We start from the raw sequence: 15,526 nt of genomic DNA on the forward strand, positions 1-15,526 counted from the left end.
TCTCCATTCACTCCAGGGAACCCTTTGATCCGGCTCTTCTTGAGCCCAAAGCTTTTGGAAACGGTCTTTCCAATAACAACAATTTTTCGTGCAGTTAAAAACTTATAGGGTCTGATTCATTAAGGTACACAAAACAAATGTAAATTGCGTTTTTTTAAACATGCATGAAAATCGTCTGTATACAACTAGGAGCAGACCTGAAGATAAGTCTCTTGTTGAATACCGGTCTAAGTGCGCTCTGTTCTGACAGATAATACAATGAAAGATATGGCCAATATACATGTGGAATATAAAGTCCCAAAAGAACGCACAGAAAATAAAATAACTTCATTACATCATGATGTTATTATTATTTACTGTACATAAAAAGCAATATTACAGTTGCTCCAGCAAACACATGTTCTATCAAGCACACACAGCCGGCATCACTAGTATCTGGCACTTACACCTGACCTGTTGCTGGTGCAAGTGATACGACAGAAAAACACGTACCTTTGTGATGCCCAAAGCTTGAATTGGACGCTGCTGTGAGCACTCGAGCTTGGCACACTCTTACTGTACATTGACTATGTGCTTACGCCATTGGATCCCAAACTTTCTCAGTTCGAGGCACCCTTAGGCTCTCCATAATTTTTTAAAGGCACCCCTAAGCAAAAATAATTACCAAGTAGTCCCCTGTCTTGCTTATCATCTGCCCTGGCCGCGGCACCCCTTTGAGATCACCGCGGTACCCCAGGGAGCCGCGGCACACAGTTTGGGAACCACTGGCTTGCGCCCATTCCCCTCTCCCAGTCCCCCTCTGAAAACCTAGGCTGTAGTAAGGGTCCTTTGCGTTCCAAGATGAATTGGCTGTTGCTACATTCACTGGTGTACAGTCTGGTTCTGGGCATGCGTAGAGCGATTTTACGCAAGCTATGGCACATATCTGCATTTGCATTCCTTGATGAATCAGGCCCGTAGGTCAGAAACCTGGTACCTACATACAGTCCATTCAACAAGATTCAGACCCACAATGTATATATAAGAACAACACAGCATAATACGCCATAGAAGAGGATCGCCTAAGAGGCTATAGTTTTATTGAAACACATTTAAACAGTAGGGATCATTTACTATCAGAAAACAACAACTTGACCGCCTTAGGAAGTTTGTGCTTACTACTTGGAAGAAATGATTGTTATGGTATGGTGATAAGCAGGTCTGAGTGGTATGGTGATAAGCAGGTCTGAGTGGTATGGTGATAAGCAGGTCTGAGCTCAGTTTAGATTTGGAAAAAGCAATGACTCAGAACGCAGGTGATGGAGATTTATGAAGTTACTGCTCACATGTAACATATTTTATTTATTTATTATTACTATGAAGTTGTGTTTTGTATAGTACATTTTAAAAATTGGTCTGGGCTACCAAAGTTTTCACCCATTTCCTATCTGTACATTTGTATAACACCATTGGGCATGTAATAATTTAGGTAATTCTACATGTAAAATAAAATGGGCTATGTACAATACAGGAAATACAGTGAAGTGCTTGAAGGAATTAGAAACAACAGCAGGAAGATGCCTGGGGTGACAAATGTCCCAGTTGTGGTTTCATAGAGCAGAACAAATTCACAGTATTCCATATTAAATCCTGATTTACCTGTATCTGACATGTCAAAGCCATGTTTATAAAGTCCATGTAGTGTTCAATGTAATACAAGAATATATTTATTTTATGGTACTGAAATTTGCCACTTGCATGTTAAACTAAACAACTGTGTTCACTTCCAGGAAGGTATCTATTTTGACAAAAGAGTCTTTCCCCAATACAATCATCAGTGAGACATTTTTTTATTTGTCTTGGTCCAGTTTCTAAAGTCTGTAGGAGGTAAGACCTACCAGCAGGAAGTTGTGTTGGGTAAAGCATAGTTGCCAACCTTTACAGGCTGGTCTCCGGGAGTCTCAGAGTAGAGGTGGGCGTGAGGGGGCCAGGCTCCATGAATCACGTCATTTGGCCCCGCCCCCTGTGATGTAATGACTCATTCCAACACGGGGGGGCGGGCCAAAATGATGGCTATTCCCGAAGAATCACATCATGGAGGCTTCAAATCTGGGCAGATGCGGGAGAATTGCCAGCTCTCCCAGGAGTGCGGGAGACCTACCCGGAATTCGTCTGTCTCCCGGGTATTTTGGGAGAGTTGGTAAGTATGGGGTAAAGGTTACAGTACGCTTGTATTCAGATGTATCTTTTACACTTGCTGCAGGGCAGGTGTAAATGTCAGGTAGTAGTGATGACCGACACGGAATAGTATTTAATTAAAAAATTATACCCAGGCATTTCAGTACTTACTACATACCCTCTGTATGCATTTAAGAGTTATTTTCCAAACGTATTGTATGCACTGAACATGCATTAAATAGTTATTTAATTATTAATTATTGTACATACGCATGTGCATATACTTAATTCTGAATATGCGTACGTCAACCCATATTCAAATCGTAATGTCAGGCAACCAGACACACTTCCTGCCTCCAGTTGGCAGCGCGTTCCGTTGCTAGGCAACGTGACGCTATTGCCAGATTTCGGCAGTGGTGTTCAGCGTCACCACCGCCGATAGTTAGGACTGCCCCCCTCTCCTATAAATATCAGTGCTCCTCGTGTATGACCCAGCTACGTTATTGACCTATGATCCAGTCTCCAGTGTTTCATGTATTTGACCCGGCTACGTTACTGACCTCGTTTAAGGATTCTCCTTTCTGGTACCACTTGCTCGTTCGGCTTGACCCGGGCCGCCTGACTCCTCTTCCATCTACGCTTCACTGGTTGCTCTGTCTGTGGACCGCGACCTGCGTGTCTCCCGCATCAAAGCCCATACTCCCTTGTGGGGGTCCCTGGCGAAGACCTGGGACACGTTAGACTCTGCCTCTCATTGCTGAGTCGCGCAGTAAGCAACTCCATCCGTCCTTAGTTACGTGACACGTAATGTATCTTAAACAATTTGATTTGAATTTGGAGGATTTATACATATGTTCCATGATTTTATTAAACCCATAAGTAATGGCCAATTTTGTGATCGGACTTGAATCGGGCTAAAAATTTCTTGCAAATCAAGTTTTGCAGGTGACCATAACAGTTTTGCAGGGGTGTGAAGTTCTGATAATACAATCTCTGAGCCTTGCTATTGTTTACGCACAATCCCATTCTGCTCTTTATTTGTAAATTCACATTTTACAGAATTTATAGTCTAAATTGTGAGAGCTGGACTTACAACTACCAATTCATTATAGTCTGTAGTGTTGTAGTAGTGGAGTAGGATATGAGGACTAACACAGCAAAGATAATAAATACTGCAGCTGAAATTCATATAATTGAATTGACCTTCCTTTGGTGTACTAGAACTACATAGTACACTAGGGGGTAAATGTATTAACCTCCGGTTTCTTCAACCCCCGCGAGTTCGGCGTCTTCGGCGCTTAAATTTAAAGCGGCGCTGCCTTGTAAAGTGAAACTTCTCTTTACATTTACCCCTAGGTATTCTTTTTTGTCCCCCTTTTGATCACTTTGTGAGAACTGCTTTGTCCTGTTGTATGTAGTAACTTTATAAAAACTTCTAAAGAGGTATCTGAAGTCTGTTGCACATACATGTTTCTGGTTAGTCAGACAGAATGATCAAAAATTAAATCATCACTGTCTCAGACTGTGTGTGCACAGGAGCTGCCCTCCGTTTTATGGCTTCTGATCCGTAAAGCCGAAAATAAAACAATATTCATAAAATTCGAAGAGATGGCGCTGGCAATCCACAATCTTATACTAAACAAGAATATACACAAAAAAAGTGTAATAAGTGTGAACTAAAATCAAACTCTCTGTGAAAAGTACTGAAACTACAAAAACAGCAAATCTACAATATCCAAAATGTACAACCATCCCAAAGTTTGTGTAGTCCAATTTCAAGTTGATCAAAAAGTCCAACAAAAAGTCTGTGACATCAATTTTTCTTAAATCTTACTCCCACGTGATATAGATATAAAAAAAAACACAAAAAAACCAACATAGTGTAATACTGTAAATAATAATAATTCACATAGATATGTTTCCAAAGTAATCTTCTTCTCTTAGGTGATTAATAATAGTAATCTACACCACCACATGAGCAACTCAACATCCCCGTTGTGCAAGCACTCACAGAATATTGATTGTAACATCACGTTGTATAGCAAAGAGGTGTCCTCTTCTTAAAGCCAAATATGTGCAATATCCCTTTAAGATCAGCTCACTCCATGTATAGGGACAAAAATGCCACTAATAGTGCATTATCGTTTACATATTTATTATAAAGATTAAAACAATTATAAAAATAAAAATGATCCCCAGATGGAGATTAATCCACTCGGACAAAAGTGGACTTTTACCCCAATCATATTAGATATAGACATATAGAAATGTACTCTGACAATGGTATCGGGGTGGCAGACTTTCCTTTTTTTTTTTTATCAAAGATGGAGGAACAGTCTACTGCTGCGCGTAATCTCCAGCTGTACTAGCCGCCGTCGCATTTCGATTTTGAAAATCTTTATCAAGACATATGGGACATCCTCACATGAGAAACCATATTTTGAAAATCTTTATCCTGGCATCTGCCACAACATTTTGCCCTAAATGAAACTCAGCAACAGTTAGTGGCCACTGGCAACCCACAGGCTGCAGTGCATGTCCAACCCCCAGTTAAAACAACTTGTGGGACTCCTGCAGAACCTCTACTTTCTGCACATCTGCCAACAACATCTCTGTTGATGCCAAAGTCCCTTTAAAAGCTCTGCCAGAATTGTCAATTTTACAAATTTGGGAAAAGTGTGTTTTAGGTTTTAAAAACTTTTTTTAAAACCTCAGTTTTTCTCTAAAAACTTTCTCTTTTTTACTTTCTTTTTTATCTTTCCTTGTCTCACTCCTTCGGACCCTTTTTCTCCCTCTTGCTGTCTTTTTCTGATATCTCTTAATCTCATTTTAACACTTTTTCTGCGGTTTCTCTGTCTTGTTTACATTTACTGTAACGTTACCATTTTTGTGTCTTTCTCTGACATTTCTCCTTACTTCTTGCACTTTTTCTCTCCCACTCTCACTTGCTTTTTAACTCTTTTTCTTTCTACTTATCATTCTGCCTTTCAGCCTCTCTATAGCTTTCTCTAGACAATGCTGTCTTCACACAGCAGCCTTTAAAAAAAAAAAAAAAAAAAAAAGACTAGTTTCTCTTCATGATACATTATGACACAGAATCAGCAAAATGGAACCAATCAAGAAGTGGTACTGGCAGAAAAATATAGAAATATTTAAGGGGAAATTCCGCTGGAGAAATGTGTGAAATTCCACAGTCAAATGCGACATTAGGAAAATATTCCGCGGAAGAGTTTAAAAAATGTCACTTTTCTCTAAATAATAGTTTATATTACAATGCTGTAAATGGATTTTTCACATTTTAAAAGCTATTTTGTGTTTATTTGTCCTGATATATTATGTCAACATATAAAAATAAAATAAAATATCTAGATCCCTCAGGGACTTTTGACTACACAGCTGGTTTCCTATAGCAGCTTAAAGTCTTCTTATATCAGAGTGAAACAGTTGTGATAGCCACAATCCCTGTTATGCGCAGAGGCACACAGTATGTGTCCTCCAAGATTGTTTCCATTGCTCAGGCATAACTGTTCTCACCCTCTTTCTGAGAGGCAAAGAAGAAGATGTGGACATTGCAAGACCTCTCTCTCTTTTCTCTTATCCCCAGGAGCTGCAGAAACACAACAGCAGAGTAGAGATATAAAAAGCCTCAGAGAAAAACAAAACTTTTGCCAACATTTTGAAAACAAACAACCCTTCCTTGTTCCTAAGGCTTTTCCATATTTGCGGGAAAATTGTTTATAGAGCCCAAAACAACATATTAGAAATTTCCCAAGGTAAAAGAGAAACACCATTTCTGTATATATTATCAATAAAAAATGATATGTTTTATTGTTGTGAGTGGCATGATCCTAAATTATTCAAGCAAGAGTGTACACTACCAGTAGGTGGTGCTGTTTGCTAGTGTTGTTTATACAACAGTTTATCCTAAGGAAATGAGACTTGATTGTGCAGGTAATGTAATGGATTTAAACCAGTTATACTGGTTTAACGATGAGTATATTATACCAGTCCTTGGTCCCCTTGCACTCTGTACCAGTTGTATTATTTTGTGAATGATGAAGTACAGACTGCAGCTTCTATTTCTGCACTCAACAACTTTTATTCTATCTGCTTCATATGCCATCATTTATTTATAAAGCGCCACTAATTCCGCAGCGCTGTACAGAGAGCGCACTCACATCAGTCCCTGCCCTATTGGCGCTTACAGTCTAAATTTCCTAACACACACACAGACAGACTAGGGCCAATTTGATAGCTGCCAATTAATTTACCAGTATGTTTTTGAAGTGTGGGAAGAAACCGGAGCACCCAGAGGAAACCCACGCAAACATAGGGAGAACATACAGACTCCACACAGGTCAGGCCATGGTTGGGAATCAAACTCATCACCCCAGTGCTGTAAGGCAGAAGTGCTAACCACTAAGCCACCGTGCTGCCCCACATATATTGCAAAGGGACTGTCACTGGCAATAAATTCCACGGTATGATTAGAAAAAAAGCAATTGGCAACTGAGCAGGTGAAAACCTCCCTTCAAAAGGTATGTGTTACGTCTCTCAGGAGGTTTCTATCAGTCCATGTTAGCTCTGGCCTTCCCAAGGTGCAGAGTCTAACGAACTCCCCAGCCTTCACCAAGAACCACCGCAAGGTGGGATGTATTTTGCTGCCGGAGGTCCGCAGGTCGCGGCCCTTAGGTTAGCCCACTGATGTTGTAGGTGATAGACGGTTGGTAAGCGATCAGGCTGAACCAGGAAAAGCAGACTCTGTAGCGGTAGTGTAATACAGCAAGGCAAAGCAGAATTTAGTTATCCGCAGTGGTACAGCACACACATACAGCACACACAGAAGAATCTTACGCTGTGATCAGTGGAACACTGGATCGGATACACTGAAGAAACACCACACACAGGAGAGGATGTCCAGAAGCAGAGGTTTAACAAGCCAATGGGTCATACACAGGGAAACACCAGAAAGCAGGACAAGGGTACACAGGAAGAGTCAGGCGCCAATTGGTAACTTGTTGCTCTGACACAACTGCAGTATCAAAGTGAGCCTTATATCCTCTGCAGATTGTATATGCCGCCTCCCAGCCATGATGATGTGATCTACAGAACCAGGGTGCTGAGTTGTACACAGAGACAGAGGAATCAGCAGCACAGAAGCAGGTTGGTTTCTAACAGTATGTTTCTGTAGTTACAGTTCTAACATTTCATATTGTCCCATTTCTTTGTCCTCTGTAGGAATGTCCTCAACATATTTTTATGCCAGACTGGTGGAAAGTATGGACTAGAGGTTGTATGTTTGAGTCTCTGTTATATTGTGAAGTCATGAAACTCTTGTCTGCATATTGATGGTCATGGTCTGTATTCCATTTATGACATATACTGGGTCTTCCCAATAGTGCTTTAAGATGTATTGTGCCCGCTGTAAGGTTTTTTTAACGTGCCAGTTTGCTGTAGTAATCTACTACAGTTAGGAATGTCCCTTATCCTAAAACTTAGCATGTCGTTCTGGAATTTCTGGGGTATCAATGGTTTGTTTCTTCTTTCATTTGCTCGACAAGATTAACAGTTTACTATACATTTCTCAATATACTAATTTTGGTGTGTCCAGAAGAGTGTATCACTGGCATGTCTCTTGGTAAACCGTGTTCCCAGGTGACTGTCATGTATTGTCAATAGTTCACTATGTCAACACTCAAGATTCACAATCCTGTTAAACATTAGTGTGCATCCATACGTCTAGGCGCCAATAGGCCTTGATTATGGAATATACTTTCAATTACTTTTCTATAGGTCTCCCTCACAAAATTGCCTGTATCAGTTTCTTTAGGACATCATCCTTAGTTATTGTCTTTTGCTTTTCATCTGGCACTTCCCACTGGATGGTGTGCTATAATGACATGCACTTCTTTCTCCAGATCTGGTTCTTCCTGTTAATCATTTCTGTGTGGGAATGTCATAATAATGTGTCCGCCTTTGGGGTGACTTTGGTTTGTATTTTCCTGATAATTTTTTTTTTTGTAATCTCAAAATCATTTTTGAGATTACATTTACATTTTTGAGCTGACATCTTTTTGAAGTATGCGTCCAAGTGGCTTGTGGTCTGTTGCAACTTTGTGATCATAAATGAAATTATGGGATGTCTCATATCCCCCTAATATAGCCAAACACTTCTCTCTCAACCTGTGTATATCTAATTTGTCATAGTATGGGACACATAGGCTACCAGTTTGCCCTTTTGAATGAGCAGTATGCGGTTTGTGACACATCCACTTAAATCACACCACTGTTTTTTGTAAATCAAAGAAACTTAATAATGTTCCTTTTTGCTTGGCCCTAGAACAGTGTAAAAAGTTTTCTGAATGCTGGCAGCACATATCTGTTTTGAGTTAGTGGTTTGTACTAATCCCTTACAAAATGTAGCCACATACCTAACATAGCCTCTGGCACTTTGTGGTGCAGGTATCTCCATAACTGTTTCTGTTTTCTTTGGATTTGTCTTTTTCGTTACCCACCCTGCTTATTATGTACCCAAAATATGACACTTTTGCACTTCTACTTGTAATTTGTCAAGATTAAGTTTCTAACATTTCATCCCGGCAGCGTACTAACAGTGCCGCCAGGTTTGCATCATATTCTTGTCTTTGTTTACCCATGCACCATCCTCATCAGTGATTACTACTAACCTTTGTAGGCCATTTCATAGAACTGTTTTAATCATTTCCTGTGTTTAAGTTATACAAGATGGTATGCGTGTAAAACTATCAAATGGTGTTTGAAAAATATCAAGACTGGGCATCAAGAACACTTAAAAACTTCCCTCCCAACGGTTTGTATGAGATGTCATTCAATGCTGGTAGTGTGTAATGCTTTTATTATAATGTGAGTTAGGTCACTTGGGCTTATATGGATTCTCACTCACTCCAGTCATGTTGGTGTCAGCTACAGACACCAACATGTTGGTGTCAGTAGCTGAGGGGGAGTGCTGACATTGGATTGCTATTTGGAGGCTTCTGGGGTACCTCTTTGGTAAGTTGGCTCTCAATTTAAAAACACATATGTATGGCCCAAATATATGGGACTCTCATTGTTTAGAGTTAGGACCACCCTATTAGCAAAAGCGCCGTGGAGAGGCAAATGGCTTTAACATAAATTTGCAAATGTGTGTAACTGAGACTTTTGCATTTTTATCTACAGTAGGAATAGCAGATCTGTTGCTGGCTATATCAGTGTGCTGGGTGATCTCTCTGTAACTCACACAAGAGACTTATAGCGGGTAGGATGGAGGCACTGCTGCATTTGAGAATTTGAGAAAAGATGAGATTACCCTAAGCGGGAGGTTTACTAGCCCTCTACTCACCAGATGCATTGAGGTACTCAGCAACACCGGGGCTACATGGAAATATTACTGAAGATGGCCACCATAATGGCCATATACCCTAAAAAGTTTTCCACCATACCCAGATAATATGTGTAGTCACTGGATTAATATTTCCTTACTCATTTCTGTTTAAAAAGGGTGTTTCCACACTAATGAACCACCCTGTATTTCCAAAGCAGGCCACATACAGCAATAAAATCAGTAAATGGGTGTTTTTCATAAAATGCTGCTATTCCATGTATGGGACCACGTGTAGAACTAACCCAAACAAATTTTGATTGATCTGATTTTTTCTGGGTATGTATTAAAATCTTAAGCTCCGATGACTGTAAATTACATACATGTATAATTATCACCTGTCTACACCATGTAAACAGCCATTTGGTGTATTCAATCAACCAAATCTGTGTAATTTGGCCCAACATATGTGGCCAAACAGAACACAAATCCAGTTGTTCAGTAATCTGGTATCACTGGGTCTGGCAGTGTGTGGGCAGAATAAAAATGAATGCATAGAAGACATCAAGATGTGAATGCTATAAAAGTGTCAAGTTTATAAAGCAATTTTTCACCATGCATAGATTATACCTTCTAGCAAATATTTCTTAAGTGGTCAGTAATCAGATAAGGTGCACCAATATGGCCGGAGAGACAAATAAACACAGACAGGTGGGGTGTAGTATATGTTCTGAGTGTATCAAAACAAATTATCATCTATATATAATGTTTTTAGTCACGTAGACATTTTAGCACTGCGCAAGTGTGAATCACAAAGTCCAACATCAGCAAATATTACAAAAGAAAGAAAGATATACATGTTTTGTGAAACAGGACATTTCTATTACAAATCATAATATAGTTATTGTCCCTGAAACTTGTTAATAAAACTAAAGCCCATTGTGACTTGCAAAACTGTAGGTCTGAATCCTGAACAATATTTTTCTGAACAAAGAGAGTTAACTCTTTCATACGGTAGAGCAGGCAAACCTAATGTCCCGCAATTGCGCACTAGTGTCAGGGACTGCTAAAGAAACAGGACATTTTGCGGGACTGTGTTAATGTTACAAGCGTGAGAATAGGGACAGGTACTTAGGGAGAAGAGATAACCTTGAAGAACCCCTTTATTTATGTATTTTGTACTACTTGTGAGGACCATTCCCACATCTTTGTGAAGAGGAGTTCATCTTACTGCAGTTAGTGAAATTTGAGAGGATACAATACGTTTACCACATCTTTGTCATCTTCATTAAAGAGTGAGGAGAATTTACAAAATCTTTGTCGCTGGAGGGGGAAAATATTGCTTTGTTCCATTGAGTGCGGCTACCAGGTCAAACAATTAGTATTTTTTTTTTCCAGAAGAGACTAAGAGGCTGGGACCCTGAATAATATGAATGTGATAGAACTGTATTCATGCATTATATCGTCACTGTTATATTTTTGAGATAGATATGTTATCTAGGTCTATGGTTAAGCAACTGTGATATGTATATATGTAGATTGCTAAATAGTTTTAAAGGGTAAAGCGGTACCGGTTAATTGGCTGCTATCAAATTGACCCTAGTTTCTATGTGTGTGTGTTAGGGAATTTAGACTGTAAGCTCCAATGGAGCAGGGATTGATGTGAGCAAGTTCTCTATAGGGCGCTGCGGAATTAGTGGCGCTATATAAATAAATGATGAGGTTGACAGCTGTGTATATGGGATTATCCCCAAACCCCTAAAGCTTCTTTAATTTATCATCACAAAAGTTAGTGAAACCTTTAATGGCTTTCTTCACCAAGATTTCTGAATTCTGTGACATGGTGTATGGTGGTTCATTATGCACAGCTGTCTGTGGGAGAAAACCAGAGGAAAAGCCATTTACTGAAGGTGAACTATTACAGCTTCCTGTAAAACAATGTCTTGAATCTCTTAAAATGTACAATGTTCTAACTGGGAGATTACGGATACTACTATATACGTAGAAATAAAGTGGGTTCTCAGTAAGAGTCCCTACTATAGAAAGTCATGAAACAGCAAAGAAAGACTCTACCGTGACAAGTAAATTTCTAAATATTCATCATCGGTGCTCTTTTTCGTACAAGTCCTCAAAAAAAGTTCCTTAACTATAGGAAGTTTTGCTGCAAAAACAATGTATTTTAAACACTATATCCATGCACTGACCCTGTATATAGAGACATAGCATGTATATTTTAGGCATTCAGCACAACATGGCAATCTTCGACATAAGAAGAAATCGCAGGACCATGATACATTAACTGCGACCCTAATACACCATATTGTAGGACAATACTAGCAGGCTGGGCTGTTTATATGTGAACAACGAGATTGAAAAAGGAATTGTACGGATTGTGACAAATGAAATATTCTCCATAGGTACGTGCATAGTAATTTCTCCAGATTTGACAGCCATAGTCCTTGACAATATACCATATATATTAACTAGATCAAAATCACAATACATTTAAAACCAGTAAAGGAACTTGCCACAGTTGGGGGTTATTAATAAATGTATCAACATATACATAAGAAATAGCTGTCCAATAAGGATACGATTGAGCATAGTTAACTGTTGAGTTAGCAATGACTATTTATGTCTAAAACTTTTATTATAAACTCATTTATATTTGAAAATTGTCAACCCTGCATGACAACCTGAACATAACTACTAGTTATCAAGAAAATTATACATTTTCTATTTTATCTTACGTATCAAGTGTAGTCCACACCTGTTTAATTAGGGTCATCTTTACGTTTTGTTTTATATCATTGTATGTCATTTGTTTGCATCATGATCATTGCCTCCTCATACCCACGAGAATCTTAACCATTCATTTTCAACAGTTTTACACTTCTCTCCAGCACCTTATCGCCCCAATGTCCACATTCTCCTCCCCTGATATGGCATCTCATTTTCACCAAACTATAGCAACAGCCCTTGATTAAGTGGCTCCAGTGACTCTTCATACTTAGCGTCATCTTCTATGTCAGCAACATGAGATCTTCAAAAACTCTCTCGCAAAGCTGGCGTAAATCTTGTACCTCTAATGATTTCTTCACATATACTGCTATCTACCACTACTATTAAAATGGTCTGGATACTGAGAAACATACATACTTCTAATCTCTCATCTCTGCTCAGGCTTTGAATCCCAAATGCCTTTTTAACACATTTAAATCTCTTCTCATCCCTCCTACCCCATACTCTCCAACTACTGTCAGTGCCCAAAATCTTGCTTCCTACGTCAAGGACTGGAATCATCTACTTTGACTAACAACCCCCTCAATTCCTTCCCAACACCCTCTTCATTTGATCCCACAAATGAAGACGAAGTATCTACTTTCTTATCTTCCTACTTTACCGCCTGTCATCTTGATCCTATAGGCTAACAAAACAGAAGAACCCTGTCTCCTGCGATTATCCCACCCCTAATTAAATCTGTAATCTCTCTCGACTGATCTTCTTCCTTCGTTATTCAAGCACACAGTGCTTACTTCTGAAAAAAAACACAAATTATGACCCAAACTCTTTCTCAAATTACCATCCCATATCTCAGCTCCCCTGCGCCTCCCTCCAAGCTTCTTGAGACCTGCCTATGCTCGCCTCACACACTTTCTTTCCTTACATAACCTATTGGATCCTCTTCAGTCAGGCTTTCATTCTCAACACTCCACAGAGACTATATTGACTAATTAAAACAGAGTTAATAAAATTTCTACCCACTAACAAAAGTTACCTGACATTTCTAATTTTGTTGACAACATGAAAATAAATCCCATAAGCTCATTGCCTATGTGTTATCCCTGACTCAGAACTATTTTTTGTTCCAGAAATTGAATCTATATCTAAATCTTGTTACATACATCTATAAAACATTTCCAGAATATGCACTCATCTCCCGCATGGACTATTGCAATTCCATCTTTACTGATCTCCCCAAATTAGACCCACATTTCTGTTCATGAATGTATACATGTTATTTCTCCAGCATCATAGAAATATAAATATTCATCCAACAAACAGAGGATGCATAGATATATATAAGACATAATTAGGAAATATAAGTTCATTAAGAAGTTAGGTCATTTCTCTATGTTACTGCAAGTCACAGTTGACACCTTTAATGTAGCTTGTTGCCCTGATCATGAATATATACAGCATTCCCTCAATTATAGATAGATATATAATAGGAAAAAAAAAAGTTTGTTTTTACATACATTCCCTACCAGAAATATCATAAGGCACTGGGATGGCATTTGGAGTTGCCATAAATCCTTATGTGACCTGCTGATCTTATCTGTAGATCCTGTAACTGGGTCTTAAGGAGCTCTAAACAACCCAGCTATTTGACAGGACACAGGCACTAGGCAAATTGCTAGGATATATAGGCATAGTTAACCCCTGGTTTACTTGAACCCAGGGCTGTCACAGGATAAAAATTCATATAGTTGGGAGTAATCACGATTACATTTATATTTTATTTTCTTGACTCCTGATTATGATACAATCATGACAAGAAAAAAGGAAACAAGGGAAAAGTAGCTCAACACTTATACACAATTTGAGCATATTTTGCACTAGCATTGTCTTTTTAATGGTAGTAAAAATACTAGTAAAATTGCATGTTAAATGAAAACATTTTTGACATGTATTTTTACTAGCGTTAGTAAAAATGGAACAAGATGATTTCCAAAAACCTAAAGTGAATAAAATCTCATCGCTAGTAACAGCAGTAATGAGACTGGTGACAATAGAAACAGTATTTTCTAGTGTAATATCTGGTTTCATGTGTTTTATTAGATTTCCACTTTGGGTTTTAAAACATGTAAATTAAGGCCATTGGGTATGACACCTTATTGCCGCAAATAAATGTCACGTTTTCCCTGTGCTGATGTTTTATACGTGTTAGTTACCAATTGCTTAACAGACATCATTAATTTATATATCTCCACCAATTCCGCAGCACTGCACAGAGAATATTTGTCATTCACATCAGTTTCTGATTGGTACGTTTTTGGAGTGTGGGAGGAAACCATACAAACTCCAGATAAGGCCCTGGTCGGGAACTGAACTCATGACCCCAGCGCTGTGAGGCAGAAGTGCTAACCATTGAACCACTGTTCTGCCCATCCTATTAAAAGTAAATAATGAAAATAGTGAAAATATATACAACTTGTAGGAAAACTGATTTTGAAATCTTTTCAGTAATCAGAATAGATAAAATCATTGCACAGAATATTATTTTGTGGGACTGTATGAAAAAAAAGGGCTGCTCTAAAAATGAGCAAAACTGCACACAAATGGAATTTGGCCGTGGAACAGGCCATTTCACCATGACTCCCAAATATTCAAGTTGGGGAAACCTACACACGCCTACATAAGAAGGAAGAATGATAACATGTCACAGGGCGTGACCATGTACCCCAGGGGTTCCAACGTTCCAGAGGTGGTGGGCCGCCACAGCCACTCCATGTAAAAACACCCCTTCAATGCCATATGCACCAGAAGGTACGCATGGCATCGGTTCACCACTGCTTTGCTATTGAGAGCAGCAAGAACAGAATCTACCGCATACATTTCTGGCATACTGACAGGCCCCTCAAATCCGGACTATTGGGTGCTATGTTTCACATAGGTGCGAAATTTCGGAGATACAAACTTCCAGTTCTGCCTTTGCTTCTGCCGACTGCCACTATATTTTCCACTACATTTATTGATTTGCATTGGAATCAGTAGAGCTAGGGCGATAATGGTAAATTCATTCTGCTGTATGGTATATTTGAAGTAAGCCTGGGAATACTTAAGGTCATATTCTGCCAGTGAAACATGCAAAAATTTGTTGCCAAACAAAGCATGAGGTGGATATTTTGAGGAATAATTTTTACAGTTTTGCTCATTTCTAGTCTGTTCTGAAGAGCGTGCAATCTACTGCCGATGTGCACAACCATTTACAGATGTTACTTAACTACATCTCTGAAGATACTCAAA

At 39.0% G+C, this 15,526-nt stretch overlaps 1 long non-coding RNA gene across 1 annotated transcript in view; it reads left to right on the top strand.

The window, feature by feature from the left end:
• The window catches only part of LOC142158976 (uncharacterized), a 37,695-nt gene extending 26,628 nt beyond the window's left edge, over positions 1–11,067 (top strand). The window contains exons 3-4 of the long non-coding RNA XR_012692889.1: positions 7,225–7,320; positions 7,396–11,067. This is a non-coding gene — a long non-coding RNA (uncharacterized LOC142158976). The remainder of the gene's footprint in view (positions 1–7,224; positions 7,321–7,395) is intronic.
• Positions 11,068–15,526: the final 4,459 nt, after the last annotated feature.

The sequence above is a fragment of the Mixophyes fleayi genome, chromosome 5 (assembly GCF_038048845.1).
Source record: "Mixophyes fleayi isolate aMixFle1 chromosome 5, aMixFle1.hap1, whole genome shotgun sequence".
Lineage (NCBI taxonomy): Eukaryota > Metazoa > Chordata > Amphibia > Anura > Limnodynastidae > Mixophyes > Mixophyes fleayi.